Source organism: Crocuta crocuta, unplaced genomic scaffold (assembly GCF_008692635.1).
Source record: "Crocuta crocuta isolate KB4526 unplaced genomic scaffold, BGI_CrCroc_1.0 scaffold9, whole genome shotgun sequence".
Classification (NCBI taxonomy): Eukaryota; Metazoa; Chordata; class Mammalia; order Carnivora; family Hyaenidae; genus Crocuta; species Crocuta crocuta.
The window spans coordinates 2,082,547-2,096,997 of NW_027551567.1; the positions used below are offsets into that span (position 1 = coordinate 2,082,547).

Sequence of the window (14,451 nt, forward strand, 5' to 3'; positions counted from 1 at the left end):
TGAGTATCTTTAGAAATTCAGCTGGTCGGCAAATATGATATACATACATTAAAAATAAGGGGCGCCTTGGTGGCTCACTCGGTTAAGTATCTGACTTCGGCTCAGGTCCTGATCATATGGTTCCTGAGTTTGAGCCCTGTGTTGGGCTCTGTGCTGACAGCTTGGAGCCTGGAACCTGCTTTGGATTCTGTGTCTCCCTCTCTGCCTCTCTCTCTCTCAAAAAGAAATAAACATTTAAAAAGTAATAATAAGAAAAATACCAGAGTAAGATTAAGTAGCTGGAATCTATTGTTTTGGAGCTTCTTTCTTAATAAAAGAAACAAAACTACATTTAAAACAATATATTGTGAATAACAATGTGTTTGTTAATACGTTAGTCACGTGGGCCGTTGTGTGCCTGTGATTCAACTTACTGCAATACTCTTCTGTTCCTGTCTACTTCATGTTAATCAATGGTCCACACGAATATGGGCATCTAAATGGTTGGCACGTCTAGTCATATCTGTATTTCTGGAAAAGCTACCTTTTAGTAAACTATTAGTTTATTGTATAAACTACCTACAGCTGACAGCTTTTATTGATGCATGCTCTACATGCAATGAAATGCACAGATCTTAATTGTATCGTTCATTGAGTTTCAACAAGTGTGTATTCCCAGTAACCCACCTTGCCAGCAAGAGACAGAACCTTTCTGACACCTGTTACGCCTTATTTCCAATCATTCCTTATGTCCACCTCCCCCTGACCTCCCAGCCACTGCTCTGAGTTCTATCACCAGTAGATTTGAGTTGTCATTTCTCAGACTTCATATACACGGAATCGAAAAGTATGTACTCTTTCGTGTCTGGCTTTTTTCATTCAACATACATTTTTGAGATTCATTCATGTTGTTGCAAGTACCTGTAGTTCATTCCTATTTGCTGCTGAGTAGCATCCCGCTGTATGAATAAAGCATGATCTCTTTCCCATTCTCTTGCTGATAGACATTGAGATCATTTTCAGTTTGGAGAAGTAAAGCTTTTTATAATAATTACAATAAATAACTTAAATAAACCTATAAATAATAAATTTATAGTTTATAAATAAAGAGACTGACAGGCGTGAGTGAGGATATGCTTGACTAATCACAGAAGCATTCTCATCAAAGACACTCCACTAACAACTAACGCTCTGAGGCACAAGCATGCATCTGGAACGTGCTTTGGTGAGTGAGGAGTTTGTGGATGATGGCAAGTTTGAGAAAGTGAACAATTACCAATTCATGCACTTAAAAAAAGTTTATTTATTTTTGAGGGGGGAGAAGGAGTGGGAGAAATCATGAACTTAAAAACAAATGTTTATTTTTGAGGCGGGGAGGAAGCACACAGAGAGGGATACAGAGGATCTGAAACTAGCTGACAGCAGAGAGAGCCTAATGCAGGTCTTGAACTCATGAACCATGACATCATGACCTGAGTCAGATCAAGAGTTGGATGCTTAACTGACTGAGCCACCCAGGTGCCCCAGAGAAAGGAAAAGTAACCGCCCAACGTGGGGCTCGAACCCACGACCCTGAGATTAAGAGTCTCATGCTCTACCGACTGAGCTAGCTGGGCAGTTCATGCACTTTTGAAAAGTTGTTGTCTTCCAATTGCAATCAAATGAAGGAAGTAGGCTTGGTTTGAAGATGCTTTACAACTTAGAAATGAGTCACTCCTGATTAATTGCCCCATTTTACAGTGGAGAAAATTCTTGGACTTTTTGTTTTCTTATGTGTAAAATGGAGGCACTAGTTTCTATCTAGTCTACCTCACAGGTTTTTTGGTTTCTTTCTTCCTTCCTTCCTTCCTTCCTTCCTTTCTTCCTTTCTTTCTTTCTTTCTTTCTTTCTTTCTTTCTTTCTTTCTTTCTTTCTTTCTTTCTTTCTTTCTTTCTGAGAAGCAAATGAGAGAAAGCACACAAAGTATCTGTCAGCTGAAAGCTCTGGGTACGTGCAAGGTGGTAGTGTTGTCTGTGACAAATTCACAGTTTTCCCTTGAAAACTTATAGTGGAATATTTCACATGTGTCATGAATGTTTTGTTTATTAACTCATCTACCTTCCTAAAAGGTAAACATTATTGCTATCATTCCCATTTTACAGATGAAGAACTCGAGGCCTGGACAGGTGTACCTCCCAGAGGCCACACAGGTATAAATGGCATAAATGGGATTTGAATCCATAGAACTGGCTCGAATCTCAGCTGTTACCATTGTGCCATCTGCCTTTCTAAAAAGATGTCATTATACCTCCTCCTAGCAGCTCACTTTACGGTAATCATCTTCATCTACCGCCTTTATTTCCTCGTGGGAGGGTTGCTATTTCAAATTTGCTGGTAAGCTGTCTATAAGATATAACAGAAGGAAACTGCAAGTTTGCCTAAAATCTTACTGACTTCCCATTTTGGTCTTCCTGGAGGTTTGTGGTAAGACTGTTGGGTCAGCCATATTCTTAGCAAAAACTCTGTATTTATGAGATAATCAGAACCACCCACAGGATGCAACAGACCCTGTGAGCTCCTACTTTCCCAGGGTACACAGTTTGATGCCCCGCTGAGGTGGGAAACACTCCCGTAGCACTGAATGCTAAGAAGGAAGCATCCCCATATCCAGGACCATTTGGTCATTTACTGGAATGTCTATCCTCACTGCCTGGACATTTGGCCTTGCTTCTTACAGACCCTTGCACCTTAGGCTGCACCCCCTTCTGTTCGAGAGGCTGTGAACAACTGAGTCAGAAGGCACCTTGCATGACTGGGTGGGGATGGGGGAGGGGGGATGGACAGCACAGCATTTATTTTTTTTTCTTTCTTTTATTTATTTTTTAAATGTTTATTTACTTTTGAGACAGATAGAGAGAAAGAGCATGAGCAGGGTGGGGTGAGAGGGAGACAGAGGATCCCAAGCAAGCTCGGCACGGACAGTGGAAAGCGCCACGCTGGCTCCAACTCATGAACTGTGAGATTGCAACCTGAGCTGAAGTGGGACACTTAACCTACTGAGCCACCCTGGTACCCCTTTTTCTTTTTTCTTTTAAAATTACTGGGGACCACTCCTTAAAAAAAAAAAAAGTGAGGGCACCTGGCTGGCTCAGTGGGAAGAGCCTGTGACTTTTGATCTTGGGGTCATGAGTTCGAGCCCCACGTTAGCTGTAGATATTACTTAAATTAATAAATAAATAAAAACTTAAAATAAAAATCCTGGGGACCACTAATTAACACCTCCAAATTGATCTAAAAATGAAGTTCAGTTTTTAAGCAAAATAACCATGGTTGTTTAAAATATTGCATGTCCCTAACACTGAGGTTTCAGAATGTGAGCTGTGGAAATTCTTAAGTTAGGTGAAACTTAGCAACTCCTGAAACTGAATGTTCAATTCTAGAAGAACCAGCTGAGAAAACCACCTGTGCTGTTTTCTTTAGCATTTTCTGCAGAAAAATTAGAAGCAGAAGTTATGACCCCCCCAAACCACATCACCAGGGATTGGCTACCTATCTTCAGCATTGACTAATACAGGAAATTACCAGTAGTACCTAAATGGAGCTAATAAGAATGAGAACCTCCTACAACTTTGTAGCCACTGGGAAAAAGGAACCCAAGGGGCGCCTGGGCGGCTCAGTCTGTTAAGTGTCTGACTTCAACTCAAGTCCCATCTCACAGTTTGTGAGTCTGAGCTCCACATCGGGCTCTGTGCTGACAGTTCAGAGCCTGGAGCTGTTATACCCAGATCGCAGTATCCTCACCGACCAGAGACCACTGGGGAGACCGAGTCACGCATGCAAAAGCAAAGGGCTTTATTACGGGCTCGAGCTCGAGCTCACAGACTTCACCAGCGCCGTGGATCCGTGCTGAGGGCCCCGAACAAGGGCAGAGTAGGGTTTTTATGGGGTTTGAGACGGGGGAGTTACAGAAGGTGTGACATGGGAACAGTGATCCAATCATAATTCTACAACATCATTGACACCGGGTTTGACCAGCCACATTGTCTAGAGTATTCGTTACTTTCGGCGGGATCCAATTACAACGCTTAGAGTACCTTTAAATTCAATCACAGAGCGAGCCTAGGGTCTTGTTCAGCGACAAAGGGGTTAACTTTAACATTAAGTAACAGGGTCCTGTCTATAGTTTCTGTCTCCAGGCCTCTCCCTCAGTAATGTGGAGGGTGGTCGCTGGCCTTTCCTGATTGGGTGTTGCAAGGGTGGTTTCTCCTGCCTTGGGCAATGTGTAACTGCCTGATAGTTTCGGGGGAAGCCGAAACTCAGGCCTTCTAGTTTAGAGGGGAAACTTAAAGCCTGTCATGGAGTCAGTTTGGTTTAGACGTTTAGACTTGTGGCCTTACAGAGCCTGCTTGGGATTCTGTGTCTCCTTCTGTCTCTGCGCCTCCCCCAGTTGTGCTCTGTCTCTCTCTGTCTCTCAAAAATAAATACATGTAAAAAAAATTTTTTTAAAAAAGAAAGATAAGAAGAAACAAACCAAAGTACCCATCTGGACTTGTTTTCTGTTCATAAGTGAGGTAGGTGAACTTGGGGAACACCAACTCCTCCCCCAGCTGGAAGGGCCATGATTCTCTGCATCATTGATCAAGGACTACAGTCCTCCACTAACCTGTGAATTTCTATCACAGGGAGCCGTCGTGGGTGTTTTCCTGGTGGGACGGCGGCGTGTGGAGCAAGATTCAGGGTGTTCCGAAGTCTCTAAGGAAAGCCCAGTGCTGGCCCTCAGGGGACAGAAAGTGGACACAAATCTGCAAAAAAGCATTCATTTCATGGACTCTTAAGGGTCTCCAGTGTTTTTTCTCTCCTTAAAGCAAAGAACCAAGTCATTTGAAAAACTGGAGACAAATGGATACTCTGTGGCTTGCCATTTTGTTTTTGTTTTTCAACAGATTCAAAGAGAGAGTGGAATTTATGTTAATTTGTTTTAAGAAATTGTATGCAACGAAAATCTGGGAATCAAGGTAGTCACATGCTTAACAACATTTTGTTTTGTTTTTTTAATTTTTTAAATGTTTCTTTATTTGAGAGAGAGAGAGAGAGAGAGAGAGAGAGAGAGAATCAAGAGCAGGCTCCAGGCTCTGGGTTCACTGCAGAGCCCACAGAGGGCTCGAACCCACGAACTGTAAGATCATGACCTGAGCCGAAGTTGGACACTTAACCAACTGAGTCACTCATGTGCCCCTAAAAAAAGATAAATAGTCAGACATTAAATTGCACAGCTGTTAAGTCCTTCTTTTCTGCTGCTGAGTTCAGTTTAAGCCTGTTGTTTACTCTATGGTAAAATTAAATGACATTCTTTCCTTCTTCAAGAGTTGAGCAGTTCTAAATGTGGCTTCTTATTTAAAGAATCAATTCTTACCCTAGCCAAAAAGCCTCTCTTTCATTTAAATGAATAATTTCCACTAATTAACAGGGAATAATCTGAAACTAATTAACTAAGATCTAAGGTGTCTTCAAAATGCTTTGGGCAACATGTGAAATAAGAAGATTGTGTGACAGGGGCACCCGGGTGGCTCAGTTGGTTAGGTTTCTGACTTCAGCTCAGGTCATGATCTTCCAGCTCATGGGTTCGAGCCTCATGTTAGGAGTGTCATACTCTGTGCTGACAGCTCAGAGCACGGAGCGTGACTGTCTCTATCCCCCTCCCCTGTTTGTGCTCTGTCTCTCTGTCTCTGTCTTTCTCTAAAAAATAAATAAACATTAAAGAAATTTTTTTTAAAAAAGAAGACTGACAAATAAGATGATTTTGCAGACCTGCCATTTCGGAAAGGGGGCGGGGTTAGAGTCAATGGAAAAGCCCAGGTCCTGGGATCAAAAGTAGAAGTTTTCCTGTTTATTAACCACACGTCCTGGGAGAAATAACTTCATGTCTTGGGGCCTTGGTTCCTCGTGGATAAAGTAGAAGTAGTGCTCCCGTGCCTGCTTTCAGGCCTGGTTTGGGGGCCACACGGAACCCTGTATATAACAGTGTTTCGTAAATGCCACGGGACCACTCAGTTGCAAACTGCAATTGTTCAGTTGGGTGGCTTTGGGGACAACAAAAGAAGTCCTTGTTTTTTGCATTTAGCCCTCAGACCACATAATGCCACAGAGGGAGCCTCACATCAGCACCCCTCTTTCATCCCAGCTACCCCATGAAGGGATCCAAATAGTCACTGTGGCTTTAGGAATAGATCTCCTGGTATTTGTTTTTTTCCCCACAGCGACTCCCCTAGAACTGTGGCAAGCATATCAAACTCCACTGACAAGAAACTGGGGGACTTTCTGTGAAGTTCTGCCTGAACCTAGAAGCCTTCTGTGTTTCAGTTGAAGACAGACTTGGGAATGAGAAAAAGTTGCCTTAACAATTTTATCTTGATTCCAGCAGAGGGAGACAGGGCTGCGCCGACTCCCCACGGGACCAGTGGTGTTATTCATAGATTTACATCACCAACAGCCTCTCTTCCTTCTTTCCTTTCTAATCAGGTGACTATAGTCATAATTTTAAAGAAATGTTTAAATGTTTACTTATTTTGAGAGAGAGAGAGAAAGAGCAAGCAGGGGAGGGGCAGAGAGAGAGGGAGAGAGAAAATCCCAAGCAGGGTTCCAGCTATAAAAGCAGAGCCCCATGTGGGGCTGGATCTCACAAACCACGAGTCATGGCCTGAGCCGATATCAAGACTCCGGTGCTTAACTGACTGAGCCATCCAGGTGCCCCTGTAGTCATAATTTTAATATCACCAGCTGGAGAAAACATATGGGTGAAGGTCCTTATGAATTCAGTTGCACTTGCAAAACATTCCTAAAATGTGTTTGCATTTTGGGGTGCCTGGGTGGCTCAGTCAGTTAAGCATCCAACTTCGGCTCAGGTCATGATCTCACAGGTCGTGGGTTCGAGCCCCACATCAGGCACTGTGCTGACAGCTAGCTCAGAGCCTGGAGCCTGCTTCAGATTCTGTATCTCCCTCTCTCTCTGACCCTCCCCTGCTCATGCTGTCTCTCTCTCTCAGAAATACATAAAACATTAAAAAAATTAAAAAAATTAAAAAAAATAAATAAATAAAATGTGTTTGCATTTTATTGATCACAGGAGCCACTAGGGCGTTTGGAAACAGAGGCAAAGGCAGGTCCTCACAGTGTCGTAGTCTTCACAGTGCACAGGCTTCACAACTGTGGTGGGTACCACTGGTGGCTGAGCCAGCTTTCACCCTGTTTCCTCCTTCCTGAATCACAGCTCCGGTGATTTTCTTCACGCATCTGCCCCATTCCCAGTCCAGAGGTGGATCCTGATGATTCTAAGTCAATCAGATCACATTTCCCCCCAGTGAAGGTAACTGGTCCAGCGACGGACTTAGGACCTTACTTGGCCCAGTCAAACTGAAGAGAAGACCTTATCTTCCATACTCTGGGGAGAGGTATTCTCTTTCCCACTGGATATGAATAAGGAATCTTGTTGCTGTTGGCAGCCATATTGCAACCATGAGTAAGGAAATAGAAGACACACGAAAGAATGAGGAAGGAAAGAACCTAAATTGTTTTTTAAGAACCTGAGTTTTTGATGACACTGCTAAATCAAACAAACCTGCAGCCTGGATATCTTGCTTTGTGAGATAATATGTTTCTTGTTAAGCCTGCTTGAGTCAAGTCTCTATTTTTTGCAGATATAGTATCTGTACAGATTGATGGACTCCCTTGGCTTTTGCCAAAGGCACCCAGTGCTCTTCAGTTCACTGGGTGGGCTGAAATACTGGTTGAGAACCACAACTTTTTGTTTCTATTTTTTAAAAAAAAACTCCAGTATAGTTAACATACAGTGTTATATTAGTTTCAGGTGCACAATATTGTGATTCAACAATATTCTATACAGTACTCAATGCTCATCATGATAAATGCACTCCTAAATCTCCATCACCTAATTCACCCATCCCCCCAACTCCCCCCTGTTAACCATCAGTTTGTTCTCTGTAGTTAAGAGTCTGTTTTTTGAGAGCCACTACTTCTGACTACTTTTTAAACGATCTATTGGTTTTCCATGGGTCACTTGTTGAGGAGGTTGTTGCAAATTATTTCTGTGATATTATTATTTTCATTGACATAGCACTTTACAGATACTTATTATTTATTGCTAGTCCTAGATGGATCTGTGACTTAGAAGGATTATTCCAAATGAAAGATTGCAGTACAGCAAGTCAAAGTCACCCAAGATGTCCATTACTGTGCTGAAAATACTCTGTATGCCATAAGTGCTCCTCTCATTACTAGTTCTAGCCTGATGGAAGGAAAAATTCAAGTCATCTAAAATGGCAAACCATGATAATTTAAAAAATAGGAATCATTAGTGCTGTCTTCTTTCATTCTCTTTTTCAAGGGTGGGGGTTGTGTATGTGTTTTTCTTACTGATTCTGTTGCTAGTTGATGTTCATAACCTCTAGTCAAATTAAACTAAAAATTACATTTTTTTAAAAATTTATTTCTAGGAGAGAGAGAGCGTGAGCAGGGGAGGGTCAGAGAGAGAGGGAGTCACAGACTGAAACAGGCTCCAGGCTCTGAGCTGGCAGTCAGCACAGAGCCCGACGCGGGGCTCGAACCCAGGAACCACAAGATCATGACCCAAGCGAAAGAACCGCGAGATCATGACCCAAGCAAAAGTTGGAAGCTTAACCGACTAAGCCACCCAGGTGTTCCAAAAATTACATTTTAAAAACTCACTTGTGGCTCCTACTGGAAAGAACTTGCCAAACCAGGAAGTAGGGGTTGCCTCCCAGGAAGGAGACCAAGTACCCAACCTCCCAAGGCCCAATGTTTGAGAGATTATTCAGAGAATCACGAGATAAGCATTAATGAAACATTTATTTTTTGACCGTAATTATGAGAAATAAAGAATCAAAAAGGAAGGAATTTTTCAACCAACAGTGTACAAGGTCTTGGGCTGGATGCTAGTGTGATAAAAAGATGAAAAAGATACAGTTGATGACATTTTATATCAGAGAAAGAAGGTTAATACAGTGTATGTGAAATAAGTAGCCAACCATTTTAGGCAGTAGATAATTAAATGCTAAAATTTGGAAGGCCTGACTGACTCAGTTGCTTAAGTGTCTGACTTTGGCTCAGATCATGATCTCACAGTTCGTGAGTTCAAGCCCCATTTTGGGCTCTGTGCTGACAGCTCAGAGCCTGGAACCTGCTTCAGATTCTGTGTCTCCCTCTCTCTGTGTCCCTCCTCCACTTGTGCTCTGCCGGGAGCCACACCGGCCTCTATGGATGGCAGTCACAGCAAGGAAATGGCAGTGTTTGCACAGCTACTGCCATGAGAAATGAAAACTGGCATCTCCTGCTACTACTGGCTCATGTTGTGCTGGTATTGAGCAGGCCTCACAATATTCCATATCAGACCAATATTCTGAAGACAGATACCTCATAAGGAAAAGCATATTTCTGCCTTTACAAGAGAGATTTTAGATGAAAGCTCTACAGATGATTGTCAAAAGGCTCTTCCTAAGGGTCTTGCAGATCCAAGACTTAGGGGGTTAAGAACACAAGAATTACAAATGAGCCTGGCCCCGAGACAAAGAGCCTAATTTAGAGTTAAGGTACAGATAAAGGCAAAACTTAAGTTAATACTTACACCTTCTCCTAATTGGTGATGGATGGCAGTCCCTTCCCCAAGGCCTACTTTCTGCAAACACCCTCCCTTACAGGTGGCTGGGATGAGGATAGATAAGAGGAGCTAAAGCATTACCCACAAACGAAAGGCTGACACTTTTAGGGCCTCCATGGTGTTCACACATTCGGCATCAGATAGGTTTCCACAAACAACTTATTAACCAACTCAGAAACATTCACTTGAGAGCCAGACAGAATGACTCTTAGCCCATCTATACACTTAACCTATGACCTAACCTTAGCGTGATTAACTTAGAACAAATATGTATCCTGTCTTTTACTAAGAATACCCTGCTAAATCTTTAGTTATAAGATTTACTTAACCTCACCATAATTGGAATAGTTCTGCAAGAATATTTCTGTAAAACCTGCTTCTGTACACTTTCCAAAGCATCTTATCACAAAGAGTTATCCATTGTAAGAATTCCTTTTTCTGATGTCATGTTATCATTTAACCTATAAATAAAGACACCGAAACCGACAGGACAGAGATGCCTGCCTGGTGATCAGAAAGAATCTCGGGGCTCTCTTACTCTCTCTCTCGCCGACACCGTCCATCCTTCAGGGAATCCCTGGACCTGCCGGAGCCGGCTCGGCCTCCAGCAGTACTCTCTCTGTCTAAAATAAACACTTAAAAAATACTAAATTTGCGATATAGAATAAATGATACCAGTACAGAGAGAGAGAATTTAAGATGAGTTATTGTGATCAGAAAAGATTATTTTATAAAAAAGATTATTTGAATTTGGATGAACTTTCAAGGTGAGGGAATTGGGGCAATTATGGTATTGTTTAAAAAATTAAATCAATGTTAATGAAAAATAATTTTTGTTTCAAACATTGTTGAACGTTTTCCTAAAATGTATCAATACATGAGTATCAGAAATTGTCTCCTATGCTTTGAAATGCTTCAAAATTAAACTTAGAAAAAATTTAAATGTATTTATGTATTTTCTTCCTTAAGAAATAAAAGCATTGGGCATTTAATAGGTTCATTCACTAAATATTTATTGAGCACCACCTGTGAGCAAGCTAGGATTCTAAATGATGAGCAAAAGAGATATATATGCCTCACTGATAATTGAAATCTTGTTCAGGGAGATAACAGTAAACAAGTAATTAGAAAGGGAAAGAATGGACACAAAATCTATTGATCACAGGAGCCACTAGGGCATTTCTTATCTCCAATTTCCTACCTAGCAAACGTCAGTACAAAGCTGAGAAACCACATTTAGATACTAAGCTCAGAGCCAGAGCAAAATTGATGTCATGTACCTAGAGAATGTTCTGGAGTGAGTAACTTGGAAACAGTTCATGAAGGCCCAGGCCATTGTCTTGGAGCAACCAGGAGTGTGATGTCTGAAGTTGACTCTCTTGGTCAGTGAATGCCTTGGTCATGGAGTGTTGGGCTGGTTCTGAGGGCCAGAGTTAAGGAGACACATGAAGAGTATAGAAGAAGCAATGAAAAAGCCAACTAGCCTCAACTGCTGCCTTTTCCTTTCTCCACTGAAGGAATTATGACCCTGGAGTTCTTGCATTGATGTAGAGAAGGCCAGGATGACTGAGGAATAAAAAAAGAAATTGGAAAGAGAGGAGATTGGTGTGCTGAATAAAGGAAAAGGAAGATTTGGCCAAAAATAGTGGTTTTAAAATTGGTCTGGAAATACTATACTTGAGTAGGTCAGTGTGGGTCCTTGATAAGCCTTGGGTCATGATTTCTAACCCCTTTGCCTTCCTGAATATGGATATTAGCTCCAGCTGGTTCTCTTAGGCCACGTGTACTCTTTATAAATCCCTATTATGTCCTTGTCTTGCAAAAATGACATGGATATTCTCTGCAATAGAGTCACATGGTATTGATGGGGGAAAAACATTTATTAAGAACACTTTTAAGTAGGGTGGCACCTAGGTGGCTCAGTCAGATAAGCATCCCATTCTTGATCTCAGCTTAGGTCTTAATCTCATGGTTAGGAGTTCAAGCCCCACCATGGGCTCCACACTGGGTGTGAAGCCTACTTAAAAAATAAAGGGCATTTAAAAGTAGAGCAGTAGCAAAGTGCACATGACTTTTTCACTCATCATGATCCCCTCAAGAGGGGTACTGGGGCTAGATATGGTTGGCTAGGGCCAAATGAAAAAAGTGCTCTGAGACAGTTTCCCTCCCCTTCGGGCTATGCCATTGGAGCTTTCTGGTGGGGGAAGTGGCCGTATTGGGAAGGCTGGGCACCTAGCATCAGCCTGTCCTTCCATTGAGCTAACTCAGACTTGCTGAGCTGGCTTTCTGCTAAGCTACTGAGACAAGATAGGAAATGCGTATTTGAAGCCATCTGGATTTGCTCTCTTCGGTTATGTTCGGGGTCCTCCAAACAAGAAAGAAATGCATTTTCCAAAATGAGTATCAAAGAGCCATTTAATGGTCCCATGGTCTCCTCCATGACTTCTTGTCCTAGAGATTTTTATGTACTCATCCCCAGAATCTTTCCCCTTTGCCACTTTGGTTCTTCAGGTCACCAAGTCCCTACCAACTATCTAATCATGCTTGGCTTTCATTGACTTCTGGAAACATCATATATTCTGCCTTTATTTCTATATGTGGAATTATTTTCTTTCTTTTTTTAATATAATTTATTGTCAGTTTGGTTTCCATATAACACCCAGTGCTCATCTCAACAAGTGCCCTCCTCAATGCTGAATTATTTTCAACATCTTTTTTTTTTTTTATTTCTAGGAGAGAGAGAGAGAGAGACAGCGTGAGCAGGGGAGGGTCAGAGAGAGAGGGAGATACAGACTCTGAAATAGGCTCCAGGCTCCGAGCTGGCAGTCAGCACAGAGCCCGATGCGGGGCTCGAACCCACGAACCGCGAGATCATGACCTAAGTGAAAGTCGGACGCTTAACCGGCTAAGCCACCCAGGCGCCCCTCAACATCTATTTTTGAGTGCTGTTAAAGGATAATTTATATAAGAAGATCTAATTACAACTCCTATAACTATGACACATGTCAAAGTTTTTATTTAACTCATTAATTGGTGAGAGGACCAATAAGATGTTACAACTAGTACATTTAAGGATCTGATTTACAGAGATTTGTATTCTTTACTGGAGAAAAGGAATAGTTTACATAGCTATGGGCAGAAAAAATATATTACTGTCAGTTTTCTACATGTTAATGTCTACCATTACAGAGTCGTAAAATAGCCTGGTCAAAGGCAATCAAAGGCCACATCCCTCTAGAATGAGAAGGGCCCACTGGACAAAGCTTAGCATTGCACTGTAAGGACACCCCATAATCTGTTTTGGCCATTTCAATATCTGACAGTTTTTACTAACAGGCTTAGTCCTCCCTGTGATTATACATAATTTCAAAGATTATTCTTGGTCACCAAAAAATGCTGGTCTCATTAGGTTTGGCTGATTACTTAAGTAGGTGCATCAAGAATGTTGATCGATCAGACAGCCCTCCTTCAGCTTGCTTTGCAAAAGCTAGGGTTTTACAGTATCGAATGATTCTAAGTTAACTTCTTTCTAGAAGTTATGATAAGAAATCTTAGACTGGCCTTTGAAAAGCATGTCTTATTTGCTGTTCCAAGATACTCCACCAGACTTTAGCTGCAGTAACTTTGGGCAAGTTCCTTTCTTCCTGAGGTTTTGAAAAATACCCCAATGGCTTACGTTTGAAGGACCTTCCTTACTACCTGACAGGGTGGTCCCTATAAACTGGTCCAGATCAGTTTTCCTAAGAGGACTTTGTAGGCACTGATTCCATAATTACAGCCAAATTTTGTTCTTTATTTTTAAAATTGATTTAATTTTTAAAGATTTTATTTTTAAGTTATCTCTACACCCAACATGGGGCTCTAACTCACAGCCCCAAGATCAAGAGTTGCATGTTCTACCAACTGAGCCATCCAGGTGCCCCCAAACTTTGTTATTTAAAATAGCTTGTCACATCTAGTCAACTGAGCATCATTCTCAACTATAATATTCCAGGCAAGATCTTGATTGCATAATGGAGTCTTCTAGTTATATCCTGGCAAAAAGGAGGACAGATTTTTATTGAATATATGTAAATAACTATATTGAAAAGTAAAGGGACTAGGTAAGTTTCTGTATTCTGAGGAGGGTAATTGACTGTGTCAGTGGGAATCATATCATTTTTAAATGTTTCATTTTAGTTTACAACAGCAGAATTTACAAAATTATTGTGAATTACAGAGAGCATACAAAGAAAAAGGTTTCTTTACACATCCAGTAAACAAGGCAATAAAACAAATCAAAATATTCCAAATAACCTCAGTAAAATTTCCTGCACCCATTGGTTCAGTCTTATGTAATTAATTCTCATTCTGATGGATGTTGGGTTAGCAGTTTCATGAAACTGTCTGCTTTTCAACTATAAAGAGTCCTGGAAATTCTGACTAACTTCTGCCAATATGCTCTGAAAATTATCCAAGCCATGTCAGCCAAGATTTGAAGAGTCAGTAGTTTGAAGGACCTTGGGCTATCTTCTTCCACCAGGTCTGAGACTGCCCTTCTATGTTGAAGACACAGACTCTGGCCTGTTGATTATAGCGGTCTTTGAACACGTATCAAAGAAAAAGAAAAACTATGATGTTCAAAAAATTCAACTGAGGAGGTACCTGGGTGACTCAGTCGGTTAAGTGTCCGACTCTTGATTTTGCCTCAGGTCAAGAATCTCATAGTTCAAAACCTTAAAAAAAAAAAAAATTAAAAAAAAAAAAAAAAGGGGCGCCTGGGTGGCTTAGTCGGTTAAGCGTCCGACTTTCGCTTGGGTCAT

General features: G+C 41.4%; 1 non-coding gene across 1 annotated transcript; it reads right to left on the bottom strand.

Moving 5' to 3' along the window:
• Positions 1 to 1,522: 1,522 nt before the first annotated feature.
• On the bottom strand, positions 1,523 to 1,595 carry TRNAK-CUU (transfer RNA lysine (anticodon CUU)). Its single transcript has one exon. It is a non-coding gene; the product is annotated as a tRNA-Lys (tRNA).
• Positions 1,596 to 14,451: the final 12,856 nt, after the last annotated feature.